Source organism: Chlamydotis macqueenii, chromosome 2, assembly GCF_036417535.1.
Source record: "Chlamydotis macqueenii isolate bChlMac1 chromosome 2, bChlMac1.mat, whole genome shotgun sequence".
NCBI classification, from domain to species: domain Eukaryota; kingdom Metazoa; phylum Chordata; class Aves; order Otidiformes; family Otididae; genus Chlamydotis; species Chlamydotis macqueenii.
This window is the reverse complement of record NC_141557.1, coordinates 11,027,786-11,040,771: the sequence shown is the minus strand read 5'-3', so window position 1 is coordinate 11,040,771 and position 12,986 is coordinate 11,027,786.

Sequence of the window (12,986 nt, the reverse complement as noted above, 5' to 3'; positions counted from 1 at the left end):
GGTACTCAAAACTCCCTCACACATGCCCTGCACTCCAGTAGACTGTAACTGGTATCACTTTGAAATTAAAAACGACACAAAATTATTCTTGTGCCTTGGATACGAGCAACTCATGGCACCCAGCAAGACTCACCATGTGCTGTGCTGATTGTCCAGAGAGGTACTCAGGAAAATGAGTGTGAGAATGGACATCACCCGGGGAGCCACCCAAGCCTTCCTCTGTAACAACCACTTCTGCAGGATATATGTGGCATTTGTATTATGCCTAAATACAGCATTGGCTTGATAGCCATAGTTTCTCTAAAGTGTTAGCTGAAAATTCCAAAACTAGCCTCAGATTTGGGGTATCCAGTCTGAATCTGATTTGCACAAGGGCTGATGGAGTTGGACATGCTTAGCAAGTTGGTGTATTTCAGCCATTGCTGCCTAGTCCCACAAAATGAAGCCCTATTCATGTAGGGTTCTTCCGTCTATAAGTACCTTCATTCTGTAGAATCTTATCCAAATTCAGCTGAAGTCTAAATCAAGATTGTCTGCCATTCAACAATCTGCTACCTGTTTTCACTATCAGTCCTTGTGTATATATGTGCCAAATTTTTAAAGCTAATTTATCAAGCAAACACTGCACACAATGAACCTTGACTAAGTGAAAAGCTCAGCCTCCTGTTTTCTTAACATGAAATGCTTTTGAGGGGGGGTTATTTGATAACTTGTTGGTCTGGCAGCCATATACGCTCCCTCTCACCTTTTGATTTCATCAGCTTAAATCCAACTAACAGGCTGGTCAGAGAATATTATTTCTGAAGGCAATTTTGGTTTAGTTTGGTTTCTTGGATTTAAAAAGTTGCTCCATGTCAGTAGCCAAGTTGCAGAAAAAGAGTCAGTCTCATTCTGCTCATCACAATGTAGGGACACAGGCCTGAACAAACCTGGCAGCTTCCCTAGCATCGTGCTCTCTAGGTTGGATGCAAAAGGTCAGAGCCAAGGGATATTGGTAGATGGCAGTTACAGAAACTACTGCTTCTTCTCAAGCAATTCCTCCAGACTTCATGAGAGAACATCAATCTCTGAACTGCCAACTCAGTAGTATCGCATTAATTAAATACAGAAAACAAAGCTGTAAACAGGTGATAGTGCTTACACGTATTTGCAGTATCTGAAATATCTAGAGCATGATTTTGTTTTGAAACATTGCCATTTCATATCAGCACACAAAAGGCAGATAAGGGGAAGTTTCAAAACTGAATTATTTAAGTATCAGACTCTCCTACTAAATTATCATTACAAAAGGGCATGCACGGTGATGCATCAAAGAGCTCTGGAGAGCAACAATACTGCTACAGATGAGTAATGCCTTCTAATCTGTCTTGGTAACATGGCTGACACATGCGTAGGAAGACTCTCAGGAATGCAATGTATGCATGTTAATAGCTGTAGTCACCGTGTAATCCTGGGAAAATTTGCCAGTTGTTAAAAGAAGTACAGTAAAGATGTTCTGTGTTATGTCTTTCCCAGCTGCTCCTCTTTATGGTTGGTTGAGGAAGGAGACAGCTTTACCAAAATGGAGATGGAGGAGTATGTCCTTTTGTTACGTGATTTGCCATCGCAGCACTACAGAGAACAGTGATGGCAAGTGGAGGACTCACCACGGCTGGAGTCTGGGAGGGGTGGCCTTAGGGAAGGAGACCCTCATCCCCAGCATCAGGATAAGCAGGGGCACATTCGTGCTGCTAGGGTCAGGTCAGAGTCACAGGGCTCATGAAGAGCTGCCTTCTCCTTTGTCCCATCCTCTGCGGGCATTCAACCAAGAGTACAGGCTGGGGGAGTCCTCTAAAAGCCTTCAAGAACATCAAGTGAAGCTCCTGAAACATCTTGTCTCATCCATCTTCCCCGAGGAGTCAACAGCCAAACTGAAAGAGCCTCAGCAGATCACTTGCTGACACCACACCATACATTCCTGATATTAAAAAAAAATCCTCGGGAACTGTCTGAAGTCTGGTGATTATTATAGTCAGGAAAGGGTTGCATTGCTAATCTTTCTGAATATGGATGCTCAGTCTTAGTGCTGGCAGCGTTTTGTCATGCTTTAAGGAATAGGTAATTCCTCTGCAAGAATAGTGCCTCGTGTCAGCCTTGTCAACACGCTGGCTCTGACAGAGTGGCATCGGTGGGTTACGTTTTCAAAAGGAGACGCATCCAGCCTTCCTTTCCTGGAAGAAGGTGCTCACTATGCGCAGCGCAAGGCAGTGTGCCCTGGGCAGCTCTCCGAGCCTACCACCATGGTAGGCTATTGCCTATCTCTTAGGTCCAAAAGAGGGGGTTTGTGCTCCACTAGCTCACTTTCTCCTATTGAATTATCACCCTAATTTTAAATTACTTAGGTTGCTGACCCATCCATGACTCACTGTAGTTCCACGGAAAATGGAGCGTTGGCAGAGACCGCACTGAGACTGCTTCTGATCAGAGGCTCTTGACAGAGGGGCCCAAGGTGTGGAATTCATTGGCACCAACAATTAAACTGCACTCACAAAAGGCTAATCGCTGCTGCAAGCCTTCCCTGAACAGTGACGGGAGGAATCAGCCTAGGAAAATTTTCCATGTGAGGAAGAGAGAGAGGAAAAGGAGAGAAGAGGAAAGACAATAAAAAAGAACAAACAGTAACAGCAGTGTTGGGAAGTAACGCTGCTGGTTTTTTTAGTTTTCATTATAATTTCATATAGTTATGATTTTGTTTGTCCTTGTTTAAGACTTGAAAGCCTTTAAGATGCAGAAGTGTAAATACCAGAAGGATTCAAGACTACTGAGTGAGTATCCCTTAAAGTGCAAAAGCAGGATTGTACTCACAATAGATATTCATGTTCTACTTTTTTCAAACTTCCAAACATATTTGGAAATGATTTCAAGTGTTCTTAGATCTTTGCACTTGACAAGATCTGCAGGTGTAATTTCTGCTGGCAGATATAATCACAGGCACATTTTAGTGTACTTACTTAGATGCCTATTTTGTTTTGTCTGGAAAGTGAGCAGTTTGAGATCTAAATGCCCCTGCAATCAGCTATGACACAAATGCTATCTACAGATGTATTTTTGACATAGAGTTGGAAATTAAGTTGACGTCCTTTCCAAAAGTAATGCCTTCATCCTCTTATTGCTGGACTGCAGATAGCAGGTTTCAGGTTTTCTAACAATACTAAATCTTTGTCAGCAGGTGGTTAAAAGGTATTAGCAATGACATTTTAACAATGTCACCCCGATAATTGCTAAATCCATTGAAGTAGCCAAGTAGCTGCAAGTAGATAAAACAATATTTGACGAAGATGGCAGTTGGGAAAGCTCAGCTACTGTGTGGTGGCAGCAGATGGTGCTTTTGAGTCACAGCATGGTCACCCTGCCAAAGCAACACCGTGCAGTTCTACTAGTTTCAAAGAAGATTTATGGCATTCTGCAGGATCTTTTGGTTGTCACATAAGGCACTGTAGTAATATTTTTGCCAAATACTGTATTTTGAGTTATTGATATTACAATTTGCCTTAACCACTCACTCTATATGGACCTAACTTCTGTAGGTGGCCCCAGGATCTCATGTGCTTGTAATCTCTGTGCATCTAGGTAGCAGTTGCTGGTTATCCAAGTTCTGGAACAGTCCATTGTGTTCCCTAGTGTAGATCCCATCAAAGGATCATCAGAGTGTCTGCCAGCACCACTGGTTTTGTCCCTGCAAGTCACTCTGCTGTGTCAGGCCACCAGTGGTCTGAAGACCAAGCATAGCTGCTGTAATCAAGAACATGAAAAGGTTGGTTGCAGCCCGGTTTTTAGCTAGCCAGCAATATTTCTGCAGTTCTCTATTCTTGCAGCCACAGAGGCGAAAGAAAAGCAGAACATTTCTCCTGAGACAAAACAGAGACTTCCTCAGATGATGGGAGCTTCCCCTCTTCTGAACACAAGGCGAACAAAGGAGTCTACGTTCCACAATTTAAATGTTATATTTTCCTTACTTTCTGCTCACTGACCTCCCTCTCCCACAGCCCTTCAGCTGCCCACCTCTCCACCCATCACAAACCCTTTCTTTCTACATCTTTCATTCCTGGCTACACAGATCCAGATATCATTCACATCAGCATTGTCCTTTTCAATCACATACATGCTGACTGGCATTCTCTCTGAAGAAAAACTAAAAATACCTTCCAATTATGTGGCTGTAGAATCACTCCTTGTTTTATGAATTAATTTATTTTTCTTTTTTTTTTTAACCTTTCATTGATTCTTGCTCACTATGAAAGTCCTTGCAGTATTTTTTCTTAGCCATTAAATCAACAAAACTCCCTGAGACCTAAATGTGAATTGGTACTCAGCATTTTGGGCTTTCCTTTGCTGTTGCTTGTCCTGTATTTGCATATGGCACACAAACACACTGTACTGTGAAAAGATGGCATTTGTATCACAGTGGGATGGAGGGAAGAAAAAAGCCTTCCTTACCAGGTTCTGTCTGGGTTTGTTTAAGGTCACCTTGTCACCGAGCTGCTAGAGAGCCTTTCAGAAGCACCTGAGTGTCTTCACAGTTTCTTTACAGAATAGTGGGCGAAATCCAGGAGGGCCTTTGGTAGCAAACTGTGATGGTAACTGATTTATTGTGTATGATTTGCTATATAATCTCCTGTTTGCTACAAATCATTGCTACTAAGGTAGTGTCAGAAACGCAGGAGTTGTCGACCTGAAGGGACCTCCATATTATTCCTGGGGGAATGTATTACCACAGCGTCCTCTGTGAAGAATTACCAGAACTTCCCTTCATCATCTTGCCCCCAGACATACATATGTATATGTACATGCATACATGCACGCATACCTGTTTGTAATATGTACATATGTGGGTGTACAGATATGTATGCACACTCCTGTAAATATATATTTTATATATATTATATATATACTTGTATAATGACAAAACTGTCCTTGTCTTTAGAATTTACTTCACACATTTTTGGCGAATTATCCTTTGGTACATGGTATGTGGAACTATTACTGTTAATTGAAGTTTGTGTGGTACATGTTAGGAAGTTAAAGCTGAAAAAAAAAATCAGGAAAAAAAATGAGGTTGTGAACCATTGTTCTATAATACTGAATAATACTTAGGAACACTAATATAGCACTTTTCATTTTCTCAACTTAAAAAAAACCTAATCAGTTAATCTTTGCAACATTTTAGATGGAGCTGTAACGGTTGCCCTGCAGTGCTGCTGTTTGCCTGTGATCTGACCCAGAGCATGTGCTCCCCTAGACTACAGAGTGTGAACAGAAGGGTGATTAGTGTTTAATTACTCTTATTTTCAAAGTATTAACACTAATGATCTGGAAGTACTTCTACCCTGTGCCTGTGACACAGAGAAATGGTCCTGAACCGTTCAGTCACTGGCATTTTGTTGGAAATTAAACAACTGCTGTGCAAGGTACTGATACAGAAGAACTCTTCTGCTTGGTCTGTAGGTGAGCGCCACACCGCTGACCCCAGACCTGCTGCTCCATGAGCAAGGATACAAAGCCTGGGTTGCCATCGTGTTTCCAGTTGGTTTTCCACGTGCTTTGTCCTCCACACCCCAGGCACGGGGTCCTTCTCTCCCCCTCACCTGCCCGCTTCAGTTGTGCGAGAGGCAGAAGGTGCTGTGGCTCCTTCCGAGCTCCACGGGACGCTGGTGCTGAGCAGCCAGCCAACAAGCCAAGCTCTACCGGTAGGTGTTGGGCTCGCGCTGCCTTAGCCGAGCCTCCCTCCTCTGTTCATCCACTTTTTGTTGCTTTTAGGAAATCAGCTTCTGTAGGAGCAGAGCCCTCTTGCAAATTCACTTTAAGCTCATTAACAGACCTCATTCATTGGAGGGTCTGGGAGAGCCAGACAGGCAGCAGGACAGTTGCAAAGGTCTATTATTTTTATGAAATGAGGCTAAAAAGAGGTTTGTAAGGATTCAGCTTCACTGCCTCTCTCTGCATCAGTGTCCACTTTGTTCTCAGCAGCAAAAGGACAATCCTACTGCCTTGCAAACATTGCGTGCTCACCCACCACACCAAGGAAGGTGCAGTAGACAGGTACTATCACAGCTGGAGTAACAGCATCTTCAGACACTCAAGGATGCAAGAAAGAACTTGGGGCTTCATCTACACTGTAGTTTGAGAGCAGTCTCAAGCCCTCATGTTCTCTAACCCACGCCATGTACTCTCAGGAACTGGGGCCACAACTGGGGCAAAATCAGACGGGATACACAAAAGGTAACTGGCGTGCTTTAGGGGGTGCCTATAGCCACATTACCTGCGTGTGTTCAGGCTTTGGAGCACTGTGTTGGGTCCAGCTGCTTTCTGGGTGAACAGAAAGGCCTGCCGTCACTTCTATAAGGGCTCTGACAGCACCTGCAAGCATTGCCTGGTGGTGATTGAGGCTGCCTCTGAGTTCTTCTATCCGTCCCAGGGTGAGCTCTGGTACCTCAAAGACATGGCTTCTGGTACTGAAAACAGAAAGCCATAACCTCAAAGGGGAGCACATGGAGCAGCATTCAGCAGCTTCCTCCCTAGAAAGCCCCAGTGTGGGATGCTTCTCCAAAGTACAGTTCTTTTTCCGAGCTCCCAAAGAGTCAGCCAGGCTGTGACAACATAAGTTAACCTCTAGTGTGAGCAACAAGATGTGCCAGACAACTCAAAGTCAGTTGACGTCTCCATTAACCACAACAGTTTGCAGGTGACCCAAAAGCTAGTGGGATCATAATTAATAAGGTCAGCTCCCGTGAGTGATGTGGTGATCATGGAAACTAAGGCTCACCAGAACAGCAGGTGCGGTAAGGAAGTTAAAGGCAAGGTCATATATACGTGAAATGAAAATCTAGGTCATAGTTATAGATTGGTACTTGGAAAAGAATTATTTCGAAAATAATTGTGAAGCCCTGATGAGTCACTAAGAGCACATGAGCTCACAGTGTATTGCAGCAGCCAAAAGCAGAATGTCAGGTATAAACACTGTCATTTCCACCGAAAGCAACCGTACTGACTGGAGTATTGGCTCCTCACTTCTCATTTCCATTTCTTAAAAGAATGTTGGCAAGTGTAAAAGGGTTCAGAAAAAGTCTGTAATAATTATTTGAGATCTAGATAATTTCTTCCAATGAGAAATCAAAGGAACTCAATCTCAACAAAAAGAATATCCTCTAAATACCTGTACAAAGAGACACCTGGCAGTAGACAACTCCAGACTGATAGGGAAAAGGCTGGAAGCTGAAAGTGGCAAATTCAGACTAAAAGTAGAGCTCACTGAGGATATGTAATTAGAGATTTCTAGTTGGGGAATCCTCTCCAAATGTAATGAGTAGTTTTTCATGAGGTATAGCTTATCTCTGGAAGGAGCTGCAAGCCTGAGGAAGTACATACTTGATCAAGCTGTTTGGCTCATGCTATGCAGAACATCAGAGCAGATCATTGCAATGTCTTGCTGGGGCATTTCCACCTCACACAGTGTCAGCTTGCCAGATTGTCTAAACTGCGCATATACCAGTTCACATCCAGTCTTACTCTGAAGAGAAATAAGTTGTCTCCTAGCCAGGGAAACTCAGACATAGACTAGAGAACACAAAAATCCCATCCTTGGAGCATATGTCCAGCTCAAAATAGCTGCCATTGACCTTTCCTGTCTACTGTATGCCATCTAAAGCAAGCCTCATAGTGTCCCATGGCTCTCCCTAATCTCATATACACTGTGCCATTAACGATAACGCTTTGCATTCAGAGTTACACTGCAAAAAGCCACATCTGGATGGCTGAGAAACAACTGTGTCTATGGCCAACATCTGCAAGGACCATGCTTGTACCCACAGCTTCTTTGGCAAGAGGATTTGCCAGCAGCAATATGAAGAAATAGCAGACATAAAGTACAGACAGCTTTTTACAACTGAGCAGTGCTGGTTTGCATTAAAGATGTTGGAAGCTGCATACAGACATGGAAAGGTCAGAAACCAGCCCTTGGCTGCAGCCAGGAATGACCAGCTTTTGTGCCAAACTGCATGGGGTACTGGGGAGACTGTGCTGGTACCTCACACGGTCAGCAACCTTTTGCAATTAAGGCTGCATGCCAGAGCTTGACAAATGACAGACATCCTCCGTTTCAGACCCTTCACTCACTAAAGCAGCTGAAGAGAGAAAAGACAGAGACAGAGAGGGAGAGGAAGAGAAAGAACCAGGCAGGCCCCATCTCCCTCCTCCCCGCCATCCTTGCAAGCAGCCTTGGAGAAATCAGCTAGGAGCACATGTCCAGCTTATGGGGCAGACACCTAGCTTCAGCATGCGCCTCATGAGGATATCCATGTTACTGCAGGATGAAGAGGGGCTGAGAAGAGGACATGCGAGCTGTGCTTAATGAGAGCACACTGACTTATGTCATCTGCAGCTCCTGGCAGCCAGAGGATGAGAACTGACTGCATGTAGTGCCCCAAGAGTACCTTCCAAAAGTACCCCACCTTGTCCTGAACTTGCCACCACACACAGAAGGGGAACTGCTCTCTGTTTACAGGGGTGGTCTCCTGCCTTGTTTGCCTGCAAACAGTGGTAATGATTTAATGGCTTGCTGTTTGTTGGTCTTGCTCATTTTAATGATTTATTGTCTTCATAGTAAACTGAATTGAATGCTTGTATCCTCCACCCTGGGCTTGCACATCAGAGCTACCACCAAATGAGGACAGACTTGCCGTAATCCATAAGATGACATCTACCCTCTGGGATAGAGGACATGAGATCCTGTATAGGAAGTGTTAACCTTCTGGGAAGGCGGTTGCTGGAGGGTGGGACTTCTCACTCCAGCCACAGACTGGGCAGATATTTGGCAGCATGCTGGAAGGGACAGATCTGACTTTCCTTAATGTTCAGGATGAGGGAGAGATCTGTTATCCAAAGCACCTCCTCACCTACCACAGATTGTTGTGTGCCATCCCATATGATAGGGATCACACTTAGTTAGCCAGTCTTCACCACAGTGGCCATCAGCAGTAGGAGCTGGTACGACATGCAGCAGATGCAGAGGACAGGCTGAGGAGTTCCCTCAGGCTTTGATTTTTCTGTCAATCATGTTGGCCATGATCATTATCATGATCATGACAAGGCAGATGTCAAGGGCACAGGGCAAACATCCTTGTGTTTTCAAAGTGCAATGTGCAAGAGACAGTTTTTTCACCACAGAGTACTCCTGCCACAGAGACTACAGCTGTACTATTGAACTGAACATGCCCAGTACCCTTCTTAGGCATGGTCTGGCCCGTATCCTTGTGATTAAAAGCTCCTTAGCCCTCAGAACATGAGCAGTCACATGCAGGTCACCTCTTTGGAAAGTGCCTTGTCCCTTACCTGCTTCAGAACTACACCTGAGAATTGACTGGGAATGGACTGCTTTCCGTGTCTAAAACCATGCTTTGGGCCATCCATCGTAAGTGGTGTAGGTGCAGTGCCTGGGCACGTCCCCTGTTCAAAGTACAGAGGAAAACAGCTGATGATAATTCTTTCATTGTATCATCAACATTGAAAAAAGAAATTTAGCTTCACTAACAAATAACTGAAATACAGCAAAGATTATTACATGTCAAATTACAACTTGCAGTAATCCTTCATCTCCACACTATGAATTCATAAAAGCAATTGCAGCATCTTTTTAATTATTAACTACCACATAATGGAGTAGGCAATACAATATGCTAGAATTTTTCCTTTTTTTTTTTCATATGGGAGATCTGAATTTAAATTCTGAATATGGCTACGAGTGAAAGCAAATTCTCAAATTTCAGTCTCACCTTTCACTCTCCACGCAACAAAAGCCCAATTAAAAGGAATTCCTCCAGGAATGATTATGATGATTACGGCAGTGCTGATGCTATCCATTTTCAAGTGCAGGTCAACAGATCCATGTGAAGAGATCCTGCACAATGCTTGCATATCAATGTCAGCAACACCGTATTGCTCATTCAGAAAAAATAAAAGGAAGTCTGATGACATCATGCATCTTCCCTGTCAAGTGACCCGCAATGCCTAAATAAATGGATATTTCGTAACACATATTTATAACCAGCAATCAGAAACAGCTGAAGTGGTGAGTATAATATTTTCCATTCAACAACAGCGGAGTCTAGTGGCTTTTTATTTTAAATTCTGTACAGGATGAATACATCCCCCATTTAATTACCTCTAAGTGAGATGAACGTTGGATGGGTATGACTATCAGTTAAGCTAACATGCTTTTTTATGACACTTGATTACTCTAAAGGAATCTGGGAGTGAATGGAAATTATGCTCTTGGGATGCTCTCTGCTCCAATGACCTCCTGCAGCCCCGGGAGGACCTACACCATCTTTGCTGCCAGCTTGTCCCGCAGAGCTGGGGTGAAGCTTAGGTTCACAGGGTGAACATGGCAAAGTCCTCCCCCCACTAAAGCCGGTCACTGGCTCCACGCAGTGAAAGGCTGGGTTAACCGTGCATCAGATGACTGCGGTGTATCTGGTCATTTCTGTACTGGAAAAGAAGGATGTATTTATTTTCTTACTGTTTGTTTCTAGGTAGAATACAATCTAAGTGTTTTAGATCAGTGGTGCTCAGTGTCTTTTGACATGTTACAACAGCAGAAGGGTAGAGATTGGCTCTGTCTTTACTGAAAAACTAAATGGAGCAAGAGCAACCCAGCCTGCCCGCAACCCCCGCCTTCCACCGCTGGGATCTACCATCTGGAGGTGGAGGACTGATATCTAACCACTACATCTCCTTTAAACAAAGACGAACATGGTGTATTCAGTCCATATCCTTTTTGTGAGCCCGGGTTTAGGAAGCTGGGCTGGGAACTTCATCCTCGGTGCTGAAGACCAAGAGCTGGCAGGACTGCCTCTGCACCGAGTACGAGTCCGTCGGGAACACACAGGCTGAAAACGCAGCAGGGTGCAAGGACGAAGAAAGAAATGCAGGCAAAGGGCAGAAGTAAAAGTTGATACTTCACAACCCTTTAGGTCTCATGATGTTTTTACTGTGTTTTTACACTGAAAGACAAGTTTCTGGGTTATAGGTGCAGATAGGATGAGATCAGCTGTATGGAGCTCAGAGTTCTCTGCGAACTTACAGCCTGTGCCAGCAGATTATCTTCAACAGAAACAAAACAGTGACAAAACAACCAGATAACCAGATGAATATTTAGAAATATCATAGCAGTGTCCTCACAGCGATCTCACAAATCCTAGAGGTTCACCACCACCGTTAACTTTGCTTTATGCACAGTAGGAAATAGATTTTAGGAGGACATTGCTGCCCTGCCCTTGTGGCCCCGTCAAAACCAGCATAGTTAAAAGAACTCTTCTCAAGATTTAGGTACAACTCAAGAAAAACTCATAGAACATGAGTTAAGGTGAAATCCTGGTTCTTCTGCATTGAAGGGCTAGGTCCTCTTCTAGAGAACTGTGTATATCTGTGTAGGGACTCCTGAGTCTGGTAATAATAAATAAACAAATTTACTTATTTTGGCTGACTTCAGCAGAGGAAGGATTTTATCTGACCTTCCATATACATTCATATAGTCACAAAAATATCGACATGTATTGTATACTGACACTGAAACATCAATGAAATTTTTCTAGGAATGTCCCTGAAAATAAATATTTTCAGTAACAGAGCTAGTCCCTATCTGTAGACACCACTTCTGTGGCAAAAAGGAATTAAAGATCTATTTTAAAGTCTGACATTAGAGATGGAAGAGGTGTACGGAACAGCTACTCCACCGCCCTTGGGCACACAAGGGATATTCTCCTTGCAGGTGCGTTAGAGCTGTCGGGTGCAGCTGTAAGTGGTGCATAGAGGAGGTCTCCCATGTGTGCCCGATGTTCCTCCACAGTCCTGCTGATCCCACTGTGAGAAAACCTTCCTGGACATCCCCCTGTTACTTTCCTCTGCTTTGTCCTACCCCCTGCACACCTTATAGTGGAAACTTTATCATTCATTTTTGCCAGTATATTCCTATGAGTGCTGCACCAGCCAAGGGACTAACAGATGGCTCATGGGGGTCTCTGGCCGTGGGTCTGTCCGCTTCAGACAGCAGATGCCCAGGTAGCTCCAGGTGCTCTCCTTTTCCTCACTTTGTGGACACTAGGACTTGATTTAGGAAAGAATTGGAGTTTGCTGGCTGGGCTTAGCATAGCTATGATTTATCTCTGCTATTTCTGAGGAAGGTGCCTGAGAACACTAAATTCTGTATTAAATTTCCAGAGAAGTGACACATCTCAAGGGCACAAGTGCGACTCCCTCCAGTCATTTTTCACTGTAGTTTATCAAGAAAGAGTTTTCCTTAATGAATTTTTGCTTGTGAACTTGTTATGCTCTGATACAGCTAGTGAATTATTATCCCTCGTAATGGTAATTATTGAGGGCTAGTTTTTGAGATGTTCAAGATTATACCCAGGATGACCAAAAAAAAAAAAATCTGCTATGCTATTACAGTGTACTACCATTACTTTACTCCAGTTTTCTTGTACATACTGCATTTTACATGACTTCTCAAGCATTAAGATGTGCCATTTTAAACCTGCCTGAAGATGCTCTCTAGTGCATAGGGAAGGCATTGGGCTTTTTTTTTAGACAGGAAATGTATTTGTTAGCTAAACAGCTGGAATCTTACCCCATGCTTTAGAAGCGAGCTAGATGGAAGAGAAGTCTCCCTATATATACCCAGACTGAGCTCCTCAGAAGACTTTCTTCCAGTATGGGATTAGCGTGCTGCAAAGTGCATTGCGGTGGGACCTAAGCACATGGATGATGGAAGATCTGGGGTCTGGACTTCTCTCCCACCCGTGTGTGCTGAAATCCGCCCAGCACATTGCTAGTTCACACCAAAGACACGTGCTGTTCCTTTCAGCATGGGGAATGGCTGTTGTATACCACTGACCACGCTTCCTCCGACTCTCAGAGACCAAGTGCAGAGACGGATAGCACCAGATAGGAAG